The following is a 17,887-nucleotide window of genomic DNA, read 5'->3' on the forward strand; positions in this document are numbered from 1 at the left end:
TAGACTGGTAGTTGTATCAACAGGTTTGATCTGATTTAGGTTCAATTTATTTGGCGGTGGTGTGTTGGACATTTCTTTTTGCTTTTTTGCGGAAGGGGCAAGACTCATTTTTAAATGTTTCTCTAGATGTAAATTACGTGCAATAATGTTCACCTTTTTAATGTGTACAATTCAGTGGTTCTTCGTATATTTGCAGGGTTCTGTACCCATCACCCATCCCCACCCTCTAACTTCAGAACATTTTCAACAACCTCCACCCAAAGCCTTGTACCCATCAGCAGTCACTTTCCATCCTCTCCTGCCCCCAGCCCCTGGCAACCAGTCTTCTGCTTTCTGGGTCCGTAGATGTGTCTATTCTGAACATTTCATATACCGGGTGGCCTTTTGTGCCCGGCTTCTTTCACTCAGCATAATGTTTTTAAGGTTTATCCATGCCGTGGGACCACATAATTCCTTTTCATAGCCTAATAATCTCCCATTGTATGGACGGGCCACATTCTGTTTATCCATCCATCCACGGGCTTTTGGGATGTTTCTACCTTCCCTGCTGGTTTGCCCATGTTAAGACAGTAATTTCCTTCTGGAAGCTCAGATCACTTAGTAGAAATGTTTCCTCCTCCCAGAACTCCTTCTTTCTAGGCTCCAGAAGAGGGTAGGAAGGAAAAGGGAAAAGGACTTTATCCAGCCGGAAGCTCACAGCCGTTGGTACTTTCTGAACGGGTGAGGCAAACAACCCCGTAAGCCCCAGCCTGCTTTCTGTCCGTGGATTTACTTATTCTGTCCATTTCAGATACGTGGAATTAATATGCTATGTGAAGGAAGAGGAGACAGCCACAGACCATGTGTGTGAGGCCCAGGGGAAGAATGGGCTCCGTTCGTGTGTGAGTCAGCAGACTGACCAGCGGACTTGTTGGGGCAAGTTGGGGAACAGCGTGAAATGAAGTTGAAAAGGGTGGCAGAGGGGCGCCTGGGTGGCTCAGTCGGTTAAGCGTCCGACTTCGGCTCAGGTCATGATCTCGCGGTTCGTGAGTTCGAGCCCCGCGTTGGGCTCTGTGCTGACCGCTCAGAGCCTGGAGCCTGTTTCAGATTCTATGTCTCCCTCTCTCTCTCTGACCCTCCCCCACCCCATTCATGCTCTGTCTCTCTGTCTCAAAAATAAATAAACGTTAAGAAAAAAAAAATTTTGGGGCGCCTGGGTGGCACAGTCGGTTAAGCGTCCGACTTCAGCCAGGTCACGATCTCACGGTCCGTGAGTTCGAGCCCCGCGTCAGGCTCTGGGCTGATGGCTCGGAGCCTGGAGCCTGTTTCCGATTCTGTGTCTCCCTCTCTCTGTGCCCCTCCCCCGTTCATGCTCTGTCTCTCTCTGTCCCAAAAATAAATTAAAAAACGTTGAAAAAATAAAAAAAAAAAAATTAAAAAAAAAATTTTTTTTTTTAAATGAAAAGGGTGGCAGAGATTGACTGCGGGGTCAAGTTCGTATCTGACGTAGTAGGGAGGATGTTACGTGACATCTGGCAAGTCATCGAATCTTTGTTTTACTTTTTTTCATCTGTAAAATGGGAGTAATCTCAGCGGAGATTAAACGAGTTAAAATATGTAAAATGTTTAGAACAGAGGATGGCACACAGTAAGAGCTACATTAATGTTAGCTGTTGCTATGCTTGCTGTGTGGGTGGTTTGACTATTACATGTGCTTTGATTGTCACCACTGAAGCGTCTCATTTGGAGCAACGACATCATGAAACCAGCACTGATGTCTCACTGTGATGTGAGGGGCTATTAGAAGAATTAGGACTCAGGGCAACCCCTCAATTCTGCCTCCAAAATCTCTCCCAAGATTTTCCACTTTGCTCCACCTCCCTACTGCCACCCTGGCCCCACTTACTGTAATTTTCCCTTCTGGAAGAAGCAGACGGTGGGCTTCTAACTGATTTCTTCTTTGTCTCTTCTTCCCATTAACCTGTTTTCTGCACGGCAGCAATTTTGCACAGCCAGTAGTTTTGATAAAGCACATGCATTTCACCCCCGCCAGGTGTCGATGCCAGGTTATAATAAAATTCGGAGCCCTTACCGTGTCTGACACAGACTTTCATAGTCTGATCTGTGTCGACTTCACTGTCTTTGGCCCGCATCTAAGCACCAGTCACCTGCTATTTCTCTGGGTCTTTCATGTGCCATGGTGCATCTCCAAACTCCAGTCCCTAGTGTCAGCGTCTACATGAAGGATCTGGTGTTACAGTCCGTGCCCTGCGATCCGGGAAATCGAGAATTTAAGCTTTTTCAGCAGAAGCAACAGAATTCTGCTTTCACCCGGAGTCGCACAGAGACAGATTGCCCCGCCAGAGCTGAATGGCTGGGAAACCCGGGGGTGGGGTGGGGTGGTGGTTTGCAGGTCATTCGAGGGTCCTTTCCTCTGTCCACCTGGTCAGTACCCAGATCCCCTCTCAATAACTCGGAATTTAAAGACTGTGGGCTTGTTGTACCGTCTATGAATAAAAGGATACAACGTTGGGCGCCTGGGTGGCTCAGTCCGTTGAGCGTCCGACTTGATTTCGGCTCAGGTCGTGATCTCACGGTTTGTGAGTTTGAGTCCCCCGTCAGGCTCTGTTCTGACAGCTCAGAGCCTGGAGCCTGTTTCAGGTTCTGTGTCTCCCTCTCTCTGACCCTCCCCCATTCATGCTCTGTCTCTCTCTGTCTCAAAAATAAATAAACGTTAAAAAAAAATTTTTTTTTTAAAAAAAAGGCCGCATCCATGAACCGGGAAAGGGGGTTCTCGCCAGTCACCACATCTGCCAGTGTCTTAATCTTGGACCCAGACTTCAGAACTGTGAGAGATGCATCTCTGTTGTGTATAAAGAACCCAGTCTGTGGTAATTTTGTCATAGCAACCCAAGCTGACTAAGACAGGCTACTATTTTCTGAGCATTCCTATGTTTCAAGAGTCTGAGTGGTCTCCCACACAACGCTGCCTTCGCCCTGTGCCTTGAGCTCCATCCCAAAGGGCTGACAACCCGAAATAGACTTGCACCCCCTCTTCCACCCACACCACCCTCCTGACTTCCCGTGGTTGCTGTTCCGGCTTCTCAGCCGTCCCTCTTCTCCTCCTCCTCCTTCTTCTTTGCCAGACTTAAGAGGATCATGGACAATTCTGATGTCACCATCGCATCTAAACACTAGCAATGTCACATGAAACTCGCGGTCTGCTCTGCGTGGACTCTGCTTGATAGGCGACCTCCCTTCAAGGGCATTGTATAGGAGATTCCACTCAGGCTCCCCAAACCCATCTCGGAAAACAGGATGATCAAACCCTAGCAACCAGATTCTTTAAAGTGCGTTGAGCACACGTTCTCTGAATGTCAATGCCTGTTTCCACCTCGAAGGAGGTTACCTGGAAATGTTAGATTTTCCCTCGTGTTGCATTGGCCTGGTAGTGCTTCTCTGTTTTAAGAGTCTCATGCACACCAATGCTTGGGCTCTTAATTAAAGACCGTGTTTAATGAAAAAAATATTAGCAAAGTAGAAAAACACCCACTTGTCCTTGTGTGGGTTCCTTAGAAATGGGGCTTGAGACAAATTTTATGAGCTAATGCTTTATTGGAGGGTACAGTACCAGGAATTCAAGAGTGAGGGAAGAGAAGAAAGGCAGAAAAGGAAGGAGAGCAGATTCAAAGTAGAATATTACCAAGGTTGGCCCTGCTTTGCAAGAACATTCCACTGCTTGTTCAGTTTTCTGAAATGTCCCCGGGGAGAGGCTGTGTGCGCCCACTGAATCTCAGATTCCGTCCATCACACAGAGTGTGGTACTGGGTGAGTGGGGTTGGGGATATGTGGGGGAAGGTGAGCAATTTATCTGCCCACTCCTGTGAGTCTCTCTTGAGTTTTTCCCATGGGGCGTTAACCTCTCCCCATTTCCAGGTGGACTCCCTATAGTCAGGTGGGTCCGGGTGCTGAGGCGACTGCAGCCTTTGCCTCTGTGGGCACCTGAGGCCATCAGAAGTGTTGGGAGATAAGGGGACTGTGGCTTTGCAACCACGGGCACAGTGTGAGCCGTGGCTGATGGCGTTCATGCTGGGAAGCAAGTGTCCCAGGTGGGACGAACAGGTCTGGGTCGGCCAAACCCAGAGTTCCACCACTGACAAAATTATGTATTTAGTAGAGTTCCCCCCAGCTCCATTCTACTCCCAGGTAACTATGGTTGACACTTTGCTCGACGTTCTTCCTGATTTTTTCCCCCTGAGAATATGCACATTCTATTTTTCTAAACACACATTTATTAGTTTTACTTCCCAACACGCATTTACTTTTAAAATGGAAGCATGACGGGTCACCTGAGTGGCTCAGTCGGTTAAGTGTCTGACTCTTAATTTCGGCTCAGGTCATGATCTCACTGGTCATGAGCTCAAGCCCTGTGTCGGGCTCTGTGCTGACAGTGAGAAACCTGCTTGGGATTCTCTCTCTCCCTCTCTCTCTCTCTGCCCCTCCCCAGCTTGTGCATGTGCTCTGTCTCTCTCAAAGTAAATAAATACACTTCAAAAAAATAAAATGGAAGCATGACATACATATTAGTATGCGATTTGTTTTTTCACATCGTAATACCCTATAATTATTTTTCCAGCTCAGCATATATAGACCTACTTTCTTCTTCTTCTTTTTTTTTTTTTACAGATAAGTTTGCATACTTTAATTCTCCTGAATTCTAATAGGTTTTAACTCCTAACATACACATTTTGGTAACATAAGTTCTAATATGTTTATTTTGTTTTAATTTTAATTCCAGTATAGTTAACATACAGTTATGTTAGTTTCGGGCGTGCAATATAGTGATTCGGCAATTGTATACATTACTCAGTGCTCATCATACAAGTGCGTTCCCTAATCCCTAGTTCATCCATCCCCCAACTCCTCCCCTCTGGTAACCATCAGTTTGTTCTCTATAGTTGAGAGTCTGTTTTTTTGGTTTGTCTTTTTTCTCCTTTGTTCATTTGTTTTGTTATTTAAATTCCATAGGTGAATCAAACTATATAGGATTTGTCTTTATTTATTTTGAGAGAGAGAGAGAGAGAGAGAGAGAGAGAGAGAGAAGGGGAGGGGCAGAGAGAGAGGGTGAATCCCAAGCAGGCTCCATGCTGACAGTGCCCCAATGTGGGGCTCAAACTCACAAACTGTGAAATCATGACCTGAGCTGAAATCAAGAGTCAGACACTTAACGGACTGAGCCACCCAGGCACCCACGGGATTTGTTTCTCTTTGACTGATTTATTTCACTTAGCATGACACCTGTAGATCCCTCCATGTTGTTGCAAATGACAAGACTTCATTCTTTTTAACGGCTAAGTAATGTTCCATTGTATATATATAGCACATTTCTTTATCCAGTCATCTGTGGATGGACACTCGGGTTGCTTCCTCCTCTTGGCTATTGCAAATAACGCTGCAATAAACATAGGGAGGCGTCTATCTTTTTGAATTAGTGTTCTTGTATTCTTTGCGTAAATACTCAGTAATGTAATTGCTGGATCGTAAGGAAGCTGTACTTTTAACTTTTTGAGGCACCTCCATACTGTTTTCCACAGTGGCTGCACCCGTTTGCATTCCCACCAACAGTGCACAAGGGCTCCTTTTTCTCCACGTCCTCGCCAACACCTCGATTTTAGCCATTCCTCAGTCTTCTTTTAGTAGATAATACCTCCTTCATTCTTTACATTAAAAAAAAAATGTTTATTTATTTATTTTTCAGAGAGAGAGAGAGACAGAGAGAGAGACAGAGCATGAGCAAGGGAGGGGCACAGAGAGAGAAAGGAAGACACAGAATCCGAAGCAAGCTCCAGGCTCTGAGCCGTCAGCACGGGGCCTGACGCGGGGCTTGAACTCACAAACCGCGAGATCATGACCTGAGCCGAAGTCGGATGCTTAACCGACTGAGCCACCCAGGAGCCCCTTCTTCATTTTTTTAAGTGATGGTATAGCTTTTTGGTTTATGGATATACTGTAATTTACCCGATCATTTCTCCCTTGATAGACACTGGAAGGATTTTATGGTTTGTGCTATTTTATTTATTTACTTATTTATTTATTATTTGAGAGAGAGAGAGAGCGCGAATGCATGAGCAGGGGAGAGAGGCAGAGGGAGAGGGAGAGAATCTTAAGACATGTGGTTCCGTCCCATGATTCTGGGATCATGACCTGAACCGCAAGCAGGAGTGGGACGCTCAACAGACTGAGCCCCCCCCCCCCCCGCCAGACTGTGCTCTTTTAAACAACATTGCTGTGCAGATGGACACAATTTGGGGGGGGGGGGTTTCAACTGTGTGAGAAGTGAGTGAGTTGCATTGTTCTTTGGGGGCTGGGGCAGGGCTGTCTAACCCTTCTTTATTCTCCACATTTCAAGGACACTCGTCCTTTTCCAGTTTTTAGGCTTGGCGAGGTCAAAACCCATCCGTGTCTGCTAAATGTGAACGTACATCTGCCCTGTGACCCAGCAATTCCACGTCTAGGTTTATGCACAATAGGAGTGAACACAGAATGTCCATATCTGTTACTCAGAATCACCCATCACAGCAGGGAGCTGAATGCACTTTTTTCGGGTCCAGCCTCTTTCCTTAGCATAATGGTTTGAAGATTCATTCAAACTGTGGTGTGTCTAAATAGCTCATTCTTTTTATTGCTGACCGGTATTCCACTGTATGGCCAACACCACATTTGCTCATCCATTCGCCTGTTGTTGGGCGTTTCGGCCATTTCCGGTTTTTGCCTCGTTCCAACACTGTGACTGTTCATGTGTAAGTCTTTCTGGACGTGTGGGTTCCTTTCTTTTGGGTAAACACCTAGAAGTGTGCCATCTGGGCTGCAGGATAAGCATACGTTTAACTTCTCAAGAAACGTGCTTGGGGCGCTTGGGGGGCTCAGTCGGTTAAGCGTCCGACTCCGGCTCGGGCCACAATCTTGCGGTTCGTGGGTTCGAGCCCCGTGTTGGGCTCTGTGCTGACAGTTCAGAGCCTGGAGACTGCTTCAGATTCTGTCCCCCTCTCTCTCTGCCCCTCCCCTGCTCATGCTCTGTTTCTGTCTCAAAAATAAACAAACTTAAAAAAAAAAACCCAACGCATCACCTTTTCCCAAATGGTTGTGCCGTTTTACATTCCCTCCATCAGTGATGAAACAGAACAGGCTGAGCCTCTGTAATGCTACCAATATCCCTGAGGGATTCTGCGGCTCACCTGAGCTCAGAACCACTGGCTTAGAGGATGATGGATTGAGGGGGGTGCTCTTTTCCTTCAGGAGGTGACAGGAAGCGCGGAGCCTCTGAATCAGAAGTGTGCCTGGTGCGGTGGAGATAGAGGGCCGGCAAGCGGGTCGGTGGGCTCGACTGGCTCTGTGAGGGGAAATGCCTCGATAGAGACCGGAGCGGAGGGGCGGGGGCAGGGAAGGATACGCTGTATGGACTCAATTCTGAATGATGTTGGGAGCCACTGTCGGGTTTTTGAGCAGAAGCATGACATGATTTTGTAGCTTAGGAAACTGAAGCTCAGAGAGGTGAATGAACCGGCCACAGGGTCACACAGTAAGTGGCTGAGCTGAGATTCAAGCCTGGTCTGTCCACAGCCAGAGCGCGTGTGATTGACCTCTGTAGTCCCTTTGAGCTGTCTTTGGTATCAAATACACACATAAAAAGATGTTTGCAAGCCGTCGATGTCCTGCCAAAGACCACCAGGAACACACTAGTAGCTGAGACAATTGGCTTTATTCCTCATTACAGCGCGGGAGACCGGACCCCCTACGCAACTGTGGGGGTGTCTCAGTAAGAGAACTCAGGGTGTTAGAAAGAACTGATTATAGGACTCGGGCTTTGGTTGGGTGATTCTGGGGAGAGTTAAGGATCTGGGAGTTTTGCCCTGGAGCGGTGCTGTTAGGAAGCAGGGATAATTCTAGGACTGGGGCTCTTAAATCTTATGTATGTAGGTATGTATGTGTGTATTTATGAGAGAGAGAGCACACAAGCGGGTGGGAGGGGCAGAGGGAGAGAATCAGTTCGACTCCACGACCCTGGGATCACGACCTGAGCCCAAACCAAGAGTCGGACACTCGACCCACTGAGCTACGCAGGTGCCCTGGGCTCTCAAATCTTATCCAGACAAAGGACAGACTAGAGCCAGGCTGAGGCTGTAACTGGTAAAGAAGCAGCCATTACTGCTATTAGCCAAGAAGGGGAGATGTTTGGTATTTCGTGGCCTGGACCATGTTCGTGTTTTGTCTTGTTTATGGTGGTTCCGAGGTGGCCCTGTCTGATGTTGATGTTCTATGAAATTGTTATTTCAACGGGAGAACACGGAGGCCAGCTGACAGGGCCAGGCCAGCTCCTGGATGTCAGGCACCGCTCTCCTCTCTCTAAAAGCCTTGACAGTTGTTTGATATTCATGGTGGAAATCGGGCTAGGGGAAAACTAGCTTTGGAACATGATCCTATCCTGAAGTCACAGCTTCTGGCTGCCTTTTTTGCCATCTCACCGAGCTGTGCCAGCCCAGCTGTTTCTGGACCCTACCCTGGCGGATCGAAAACTTCCCTGTGTGCTTGTTTATTTTTTTTTAAGTTTATTTATTTATTTTGAGAGAGACAGAGAGTGTACGTGAGAGAGAGAGAGAGAGAGAGAGAGCACGAGCCGGGCAAGGGCAAAGAGAGAGGGAGAGAAAGAATCCCAAGCAGGCTCTGAGATGTCAGCAAGGAGCCTGACGTGGGGCTCCATCCCGCAAACTGTGAGATCATGACCTGAGCCGAAATCAAGAGTGGGACCCTTAACCAACGGAGCCACCCAGGCACCCCTGTTTGTTTTATTTTATTTTTTTTTTTATTTATTTTTGGGACAGAGAGAGACAGAGCATGAATGGGGGAGGGGCAGAGAGAGAGGGAGACACAGAATTGGAAACAGGCTCCAGGCTCCGAGCCATCAGCCCAGAGCCTGACGCGGGGCTCGAACTCACGGACCGCGAGATCGTGACCTGGCTGAAGTCGGACGCTTAACCGACTGCGCCACCCAGGCGCCCCCCCCTGTTTGTTTTAAACAACTTTATTGAAATATAGTTCACGTGTCTTCAGATCCACACATTTAAAGGTACAATTCCGTGATCTTCAGTGTATTTACATGCAACCATCACCCCATCTCATTCCAGAACATTTTCACTGTTTTAAACAGAAACCGTTTTAGCAGTGACTCCCCGTTTCCTCCCTACTCCGCATCACAGCCCGAGGTAACCACTAATCTACTCTCTGTCTCTATGGATTTACCTATTGTGAATATTTCACGTAACTGGAATCATATAATACCTGGTCTTTTGTGACCGGCTTCTTTCACTGAGCATAATGTCTTCAAGTTCATCTGCTTTATAGTGTGGGTCACTGCATTATTCCTTTTCATGGCTGAATCATATTCCATTGTGTGCATAGACCACCTTTGCTTATCCATTCATTAACTGAGGAACTTCGGAGGTATCTCCGCCTTCTTGTTGTGCCTGGGGTAAAAACAGTACTTTCCTCTGAAAGCCCAGATCACTTTGTAGGAATCTTTATCTCTTCACAGAACTTCTTGTTTCTGGGAGATGAACCAGACTCCAGGAGAGAGTGGGACAGAAGAGGGAAAAGGGAAAAGGGATTTATCCAGTCGGGAAGCTCGCAGCCATTGGCTAGCTTTGTCACCCAGCAGGGGCTCTGGGAGTGCAAAGATAACTTAGGGCAGAAGTCCCTGCCCTCGAGGAGCTCACAGGCCAGTGACTGGAGGGGGCACATGTATTGTTTCCCCTCCTAGGATCCACCCCATTTTTCTCGTCTTCTTCAGGGGAACCGCCCCCCCGCCCCCCCACCTCCTCCCTGGTTCCTGGGAAGGAGAAACCCAGGCCTGACCAGCCCGCATTAGCCAACCCGTGGGCCTAGTGGTTGCCTCAGGAATGGGCAGGGACTGACTTCAGACAGTCCAGTGACATTCCATGACACTTTTCCTGGACCTCTTTTCTTTTTCCTTTTTTTTTTTTAATGTTTATTTTTGAGAGAGAGAGAGACAGAACATGAGTGGGGAGGGGCAGAGGGAGAGAGGGAGACACAGAATCCGAAGCAGGCTCCGGGCTCCGAGCTGTCAGCCCAGAGCCCGACGCGGGGCTCGAACCCACGAACCGCGAGATCATGACCCGAGCCGAAGTCGGACGCTTAACCGACTGAGCCACCCAGGTGTTCCTCCTGGACCTCTTAGAAGAGGTAATGTTTCATTTGGTTCATTGTTCTTCCCATGTGGTTGATGCAAAACTCGGCTGGAAGCCTGAGGCTGCTGGTGGCCATCTCGCGGTGGTTTGGGGACAGCCTGCCTGAGCAAGAAGGTGACAGAAGGAAAGCAGGGCTCAGACACAGGAGACCAAACCACATCCTGGTGATGTGACCTGAGCACCTGGATCACACCTTTATGCTTTTCAGCTGCACGAACTCTTAATCTTTAAGAATTAGAAAAATAACGGGGGCGCCTGGGTGGCTCAATCGGTGAAGCGTCTGATTGTCGATTTCGGCTCGGGTCATGATCTTGCGGTCATGAGATCAAGCCCTGTGGCAGACCCTGTGGTGCCAGCGGTGCCTGCTTTTGGGATTCTCTGTCTCCTTCTCTCTGCCCCTCCCCCGCTGTGCACACTCGAGCTCTCTCTCTCTCTCTCTCAAAATAAATAAATACGCATTAGAAAAAAGAATTAAAAATTAATCATGATAATGGTTGCACAGCTCTGTGAGTATAACTAAAACCACTGAACTGTACACTTTAAATGGGTAAGTTGTGTGGCATATAAACTATATTCGAATAATAAAAAATAACACCAGATAAGGACGATGATAGAACCACTTGAGAATGTTATGGAAACCGAGAAAAAGAGCAGCTCACTTTGTCTGCAAAGCAGACTGCAAACAGCCTTCCTGAGTAGATGTTACTGTATATTACCGGTGAGGAAGCAAAGACACTTCCAGAAAGGAGCTGAGTATGTACCTCTTAATGAGTGACAGGGCTAAGAATTACATTTCTAGGAGCGCCTGGCTGGCTCAGTCTGTAAAGCACGTGAGTCTTGATCTTGGGGTTGTAAGTTGGAGCCCCACCATGTTGGGTGTAGAGATTACTTAAAAATAAAACCTAAAAGAAAAAAAAAATATTTCTAGCCCATAAGCTGGTCTTTGAAAACACAGTCTTTCCTTAGGCACTGTCAAAATCTAAACCATGGTGCTAATTAATTGACCTAAATTATTTTAAAGCATTTATAGCATCGAGCCTGCTTATCACGAGCATCTCCAAATACACACGGGGAAATACAATACAATACAATACAATACACACGCCTTTTATTTTGGATTTCCAGAGTTTGACAAAAACCTTTTCACGTTTCAAAGTGGCTTATGTGAAAAAGTTATGTAAATAAGAAGTCCAGGATGTGAACTTCAGGCATAGCTGGATCCAGGGGCTTTCTGATGGCAATAGCATCTGATATCTATTCTCTGCTCCTCAGCTTGGGATTTGCATGATGTTGATGTCACTTTCATGCAGGCTATCCACACATGGTGGCAAAGGTGGTCTCCAGGACCTCTAGGGTTAAATCTTACCAATAGCTTCAGAAAATTCAATGCATTTTCATTGCATATCATTGGCTCAGCTTGGGACACATACCTATCCCTGGACCAATCCCTGTACGTATGCTGATTGGTCAAGCTTAGAGCCAGAGGGTAGGGATAGTCTACCTGAGTGGTGCTGGATAAGATAGGAGGGAAAGGAATCCCCAGTGGACAAGTGAGGTACTCTTACAGAGGGGAGAATGGATGTTGAGCACACCTAAATAAACAAACAAACAAACAAACAAGCAAACAAACGAATACATTGATGTTTAGTTCGGGACCAGGAAGTCAGTAGTACTCCCTCACACGGTAGAAATATAGTCATCTAATAAAGTTGTTATTAAAAATGTTCTCTTTTGGGACACCCGGGTGGCTCAGCCGGTTGAGCATCCGACTTCGGCTCAGGTCATTATCTCACAGCTCGTGAGTTCAAGCCCCGTGTCGGGCTCTGTGCTGACCGCTCAGAGCCTGGAACCTGCTTCAGATTCTGTGTCTCCCTCTCTCTCTGCCCCCACCCCTGTCAGAAATAAATAAACATTAAAAAATTAAAATGTTCTCTTTTTAATACTTCAGTTTCATTTTCATGATCTGGACTATCCTTTTCTTTTCACTTAATTTCCCAAATCTTTAAATATTGTTCTTCCTCACCCCTGGATTCTACCATCAAGAATGCCCCTCTTCTGTTTTCCTGTAGCATTTTCTATTTGGATTACCCCCTTTAGTCTCTAATTAATTACTTCCAGGTATTGTTCCCCGTGTGCAAGCAGGGCCTACCACAGGGGCCCAGGGTCATGTGACCAGGCCTTCAAATTCACTAGCAGACTCCCATTTAGACATTTCCTTTTTTTCCTTTTTTTTTCTTTCTTTGTTTCTTTCTTCCTTTCTCTCTTTTCTTTCTTCCTCCCCGTCTCTCTCCCTCCTTCCCTCCCTCACCCCCCCATCTATTTATCTATCTATCTATCTCTATGCCCAACTTGGGGCTCCAACTTACAACCCCAAGATCAAGAGTCACATGCTCTACTGACTGAGCCAGCCAGGCGCCCCTAGACTTTTAATTTTTTTTTTTAATTTTTTTTTAATGTATATTTATTTTTGAGACAGAGAGAGACAGAGCATGAATGGGGGAGGGGCAGAGAGAGAGGGAGACACAGAATCGGAAACAGGCTCCAGGTTCTGAGCCATCAGCCCAGAGCCCGACGCGGGGCTCGAACTCATGGACCGCGAGATGGTGACCTGAGCTGAAGTCGGACGCTTAACCGACTGAGCCACCCAGGCGCCCCTAGACTTTTCATTTTTACAGATGTTAATTTTACATTTGGTTTATAATTCAGGACAGGAGTTTGTATCAGTCAGAAAACAGAATCCATTCTAGGTCTTTCCAATAGAAAGTTTGGGGGGTTTTTTGTAAGATTTTATTTTTAGGTACTCTCTACACCAAATGTGGGGGTCGAACTCACACCCCAAGATCAAGAGTTGCATGCTCTACCGACGGGGCTAGCCAGGGGCCTCTCCAATGGAAAGGTTGCAATGCTGGAAATTGGTTAGACATATGCATTAGTTATCTACTGCTGTGCAACAAGGCACCCCAAAACTTAGTGGCTTAGAACAACAATCACCATTATCTTTTGTAGTTTCTGCAGATCTGGAAGTTGAGAGCAGCTTGGCTGAGCAGTTCTGATGCAGGGTCTCTCATGAGTTGTAGTCAAAATATTGGCAAGGGCTGCTCTCATCCGAGGGCTTAACTGGGGCCAGAGCAGCCACTTCCAGGATGGTGTGCTTGATGGCTGTTGGGGGGAGGCATTAGTTTTTCCCCATGTAGGTCTTTCCCAGAGCAGCTCCAGATAGCTGGCTTCCTTAGAGGAAGTGAGTCAAGAGAACAAGGTAGGGAGCGCCTGGGTGGCTCAGTCATTTGAGCTCTAGGTTTCAGCTCAGGTTATGATCCCAGGGTCGTGGGCTCAAGCCCTGCGTCAGGCTCTGTGCTCAGCGCGGAGCCTGCTTAAGAGTCTCTTTCTCTTCATCTCCCCCTCTGCCCCCTCCCCAGCTCGTGTGTGCACTCTGTCTCTCAAAAGCAAAAAAAACCAAAAAACAAAAAACAAACCAAGATAGAAACTACAATACCTTTTATGACTTAACATCAGAAGTCACACATTGTCACATTTGCCACATTCTTAGACAGAGGTGAGTCACAAAGCCAGTTCTGCCTCCTGGTCCAGGAGAGGGGAATTAGGCTGCACCTTTTGAAGGGAGGGGGACCAAAGGGTTTGTAGATATGTTTTGAAATCGTCACAACAGGTGATGATAGGAGCCAAGCAAGGGATGGTGAGACGAGCCACAGATTAGCAACAGCAGAAAGCCGCTATTCCAGTTAGGACCGGAGGGGATGAAGGGAAGTGTGCAATTACCAGAGTCCAGGATCCAGGACCACCCAGCGGAAACGGGAACTTCCGAGGGGCTGGACACTCGAAGATACAGCGGAGTTGCTTCCCAAAGCGGAGGGAGACAGATGCTGCGGCCTCTGCCTTCCTCCACCTTCCGACCTTCTGTCAGGGTCTGCAACTGGCCCAACCTACCAGGAAGCGGACTGCAAGGGAGCCTGGGAGATGTAGTTCCTCGTGATTCGGGGGTGGGCGGAGAGGGCTGCCTGGGTCTGAGATCAAATGGGCAGAAGCCTAACACCGAGCCCCCTCCCCCGCCCTCCCGCAAGGACTGATCTGATTAAGTGGTGATATTGTGGTTATGTTTATCTTCACTTCTGATCACTCTATGAAAATTGTTCCCAACAAAGTGACATTTTAAAACTGAAAATGAAAAAAAAAAAAAAAAAAACTGATGAGAGAAAATCCCTTAGTCTCCTTTATTCTTCCCTAATTTTAAAACAGACTCCCGTGGGACCAGAAGGGAAAGGGAGTGTTCATACCCAGACAGCAGAAAGCTGAGCTAGCCTTTCTGTGGAAACAGCCTTTTGTTATTCTGTTTAGAACTTGCCAGCTTTTGAGAACTGATGGGTGCAACTGTTCAATTTCTAATCTGGTTTCCTAGTCCCTCGCTCAACAAGCTTCTGATTCCAACAGAAAGGATTTACTTTGTCTGTTCTAGGTATATACCCCAGAGAATTGAAAACGTATGTCCATACACAAATGTGTGTGTGAACATTCATTAGCAGCATTATTCCCAATAGTCAAAAAGTGGAAACTCAAATGTCCACCAAATGGCAAACAACGTGTGGTCTGTCTACACAATGCAGTATTATTCAGCCACAGAAAGGAATGAAGTACCACATGGAAGAAACTTGAAAACATGGTGCTAAGTAAGAGAAGCCACAAAAGGCCACGGATTGTACGATTTCATCTCAGATCCACAGAGACAGAAAATAGATGAGTGGTTGCCAGGAGGGCTGGGGGAAATGGGAAATGGGGAGTGACAGCTAATGGGTACAAGGTTTCTTTTAGGGGTGACGAAATGTTTTGGAATTGGACAGAGGTGATAGTTGAACGACTCTGAATATGCTAACAACCACTGGACCGTACACATTAAAAGGGTGATTTCACGGGACGCCTGGGTGGTTCAGTTGGTTGAGCGTCCGACTTTGGCTCAGGTCATGATCTCACGGTTCGTGGGTTCGAGCCCCGCGTCGGGCTCTGGGCTGACAGCTCAGAGCCTGGAGCCTGCCTCAGATTCTGTGTCTCCCTCTCTCTGTCCCTTCCCCATTCGCACTCTGTCTGTGTCTCTCTCAAAAATAAATAAACATTAAAAAAAAAAAAAAAAAAGGTGATTTTGCTCTTTTTCCCCCCTGGCTGCTTGGAGCTCAGCCACCACCGTGAACGACACAATAACTATCCGGACCGGAAAGTTCATGACTGACTGACTACTTTACGGAAACAAATGGTCATCGGTGTTCTACACCCTGAAAAGCAACAGTACCTAAGAAATTCAAGAAGAACTAGCCAAAATGTACAAGACCACAACAGATGTTACCTTTGTATTTGGATTCAGAACGAATTTTGGCAGTGTTGTTGCAGGATCATTGAGAGAGGCAGTCAAGAGAGAATTATTGAGATGTGTTCCGGGGCAACTTAGTAAGTTTATTTAAGCAGCACGGCGACAGGACCCTTGGGCAGAGAAATCTGCACTCTTGCTGTATGAAGCTGGTGGTTATATGCTTAGTGCTGAAGGGGGAGGGGACGTGCAGGGAGTAGTAGGTCACAAATGTCTTCTTTGAATGTCTACTCGTAAAACTACTTTTGTAAGATTTCTCTGGTGCTTATCATTCAGCTCGGTATGAACTATCAATGAGATGCACAGGCAGTCATGAGACCCTTTAAGTATGTAGCAAGCAGCTCTTACCTGATGCTTATCAAAACCGTGCAGGCTATATAGGTCACCCTTCTGGGCTAAAGGTGAACATTTTTCTGCTTCTGTCCCTCATCAGTGGCAAGACAACTGGCTTTGGCATGATTTATGATTCCTTAGGGTATGTAAAGATACATGAACCCAAACATAGACTTGCAAGACCTGGCCTGTTGGGAGAACAAAAAGACCTCAAGAAAACGGCGAAAAGAATGCAAGAACGGAACGAAGAAAGTCAGGGGCACTGCAAAAGCTAATGCTGGGGCTGGTGAACAGCGGGCTGGAGATTGGGCAACAGAAGGAGTAAAGATTACGGGACGCCCGGGTGGCTCAGTCGGTTGAGCGTCCGACTTCCGCACAGGTTGTGATCGCTTGGTTCACGGCTCATGGGTTCAATCCCCATGTCAGGCTCTGTGCTGACAGCTCGGGCCTGGAGCCTGCTTCGGATTCTGGGTTTCTATCTCTCTCTCTGCTCCTCCCCCGATCATGCTCACTCGCTTGCTCTTTCTCAAAAATACACATTAAAAAATTAAAAAAAAAAAAAAAAAAGGAGTAAAGATTCTGCAGTGATTTTATCTGTGGTGATTGTGCAGATTTTTCATGGGAGGGTTAATAAACTAAGAGCTTCTATGTGGGAAAAAAAGAGAGTGATTTCATGGCATGAATTATATCTCTATTCCTTAGTAAAGCTGGAAAGAAGGGGGGAAGGAGGAAGGAAGGAAGGAAGGAAGGAAGGAAGGAAGGAAGGAAGAAAGGAAGGAAGGGAGGGAGGGAGGGAGGGAGGGAGGGAGGACAGGACCCATTTTTTTTGTTGCACCTCACTGATTACTGATAACCCCCTGGTAGGTTCTGGGCCAGACCTGAGTTGAGAGATTCATTCGTCATTCATCATATATTACTAGGTGCCGGCTATGAGCCATCTGTTTGTTGTGTTGAATGCGTTCACACACACCATGGCACGCAAGCACCTGCCAGTCTGTGCTGAGGACCATAAAAGTGTACATTTACAGTGGGTGGGCCTGGAAAGTCCTGAGAGCCTGTCTTCAGATCCTGAAGTAATGTCAAAAGACACTTGATGACTAATTTATGGCTATGCCACTGAAAAGAAAACCCTCTACAAAGAAGGAACTATGCCAAGTAGTTGATAAGTGATTAGTTTATGGTACTGTGATTGGAGTTACTTTTGTCTCTTTTCTGATTCTTAGATAGCACAGTTAATTACATTTCTAATACAAAAAAAATAAATTCACAGATGACTTCTGGCTGCATTTTTGGTTTGGCCACCACTGTGTCTTCAAACACTGGAGCCAAGTGTATTTAGATACAGCATCTATGCTCCAATTTGCCACACTCCTCCCTACTCCCTATTGCCTTAAGCTGGGGTGCCTTCACTCATTCATGTAAACTGCCTGATCCCTGAAGGCATTTGAATTTGGATCCCCTGATTTGCTTTATAAAATCCAACAATATATAATTCAGGGTGGTCCACCAACATGATAAATGTCCACATTTTAAGTCCCTGGTAAGTGGAGTTAGAATATTTCATCAGTTTGAAAGTGAAAATTCATGTATTTCATTTCTAGATAAAAACAGAATTGTTCTTGGCACTTTTCTATACAGTTCGGTTGCTTGGGAAGTCAAAAAACCTGTTTCAGTTTAATTCATTAAAAAATTTTTTTTTAATGTTTATTTTTTTTGGAGAGAGAGATACAGTGTGGGGGGTGGAGGGGCAGAGAGAGAGGGAGACGCAGAATCTGAAACGGGCTCTAGGCTCTGAGCTGTCAGCACAGAGCCTGACACGGGGCTCGAACTCAGGAACAGTGAGATCATGGCCTGAGTCGAAGTCGGTTGCTTAACCGACTGAGACACCCAGGCTCCCAGTTTAATTCATTTTAATAGGGAACTACTGTAGGTATTATAAGCA

General features: G+C 46.6%; 1 long non-coding RNA gene across 3 annotated transcripts; it reads right to left on the minus strand.

The window, feature by feature from the left end:
• Nucleotides 1-9,042: 9,042 nt before the first annotated feature.
• LOC131489451 (uncharacterized) lies at nt 9,043-14,422 on the minus strand. 3 transcript variants are annotated; one of them, XR_009250564.1, is made up of 5 exons: nt 14,019-14,422; nt 13,735-13,850; nt 13,233-13,400; nt 11,003-11,129; nt 9,043-10,343 (listed from the first exon to the last, which is right to left on the minus strand). It is a non-coding gene; the product is annotated as an uncharacterized LOC131489451 (long non-coding RNA). The 3 variants fall into 3 exon arrangements; XR_009250563.1 differs by having other exon boundaries at nt 9,043-10,339; nt 11,003-11,143; nt 14,019-14,421; XR_009250562.1 differs by having other exon boundaries at nt 11,003-11,143; nt 14,019-14,418.
• Nucleotides 14,423-17,887: the final 3,465 nt, after the last annotated feature.

The sequence above is a fragment of the Neofelis nebulosa genome, chromosome 11, assembly GCF_028018385.1.
Source record: "Neofelis nebulosa isolate mNeoNeb1 chromosome 11, mNeoNeb1.pri, whole genome shotgun sequence".
NCBI lineage: Eukaryota > Metazoa > Chordata > Mammalia > Carnivora > Felidae > Neofelis > Neofelis nebulosa.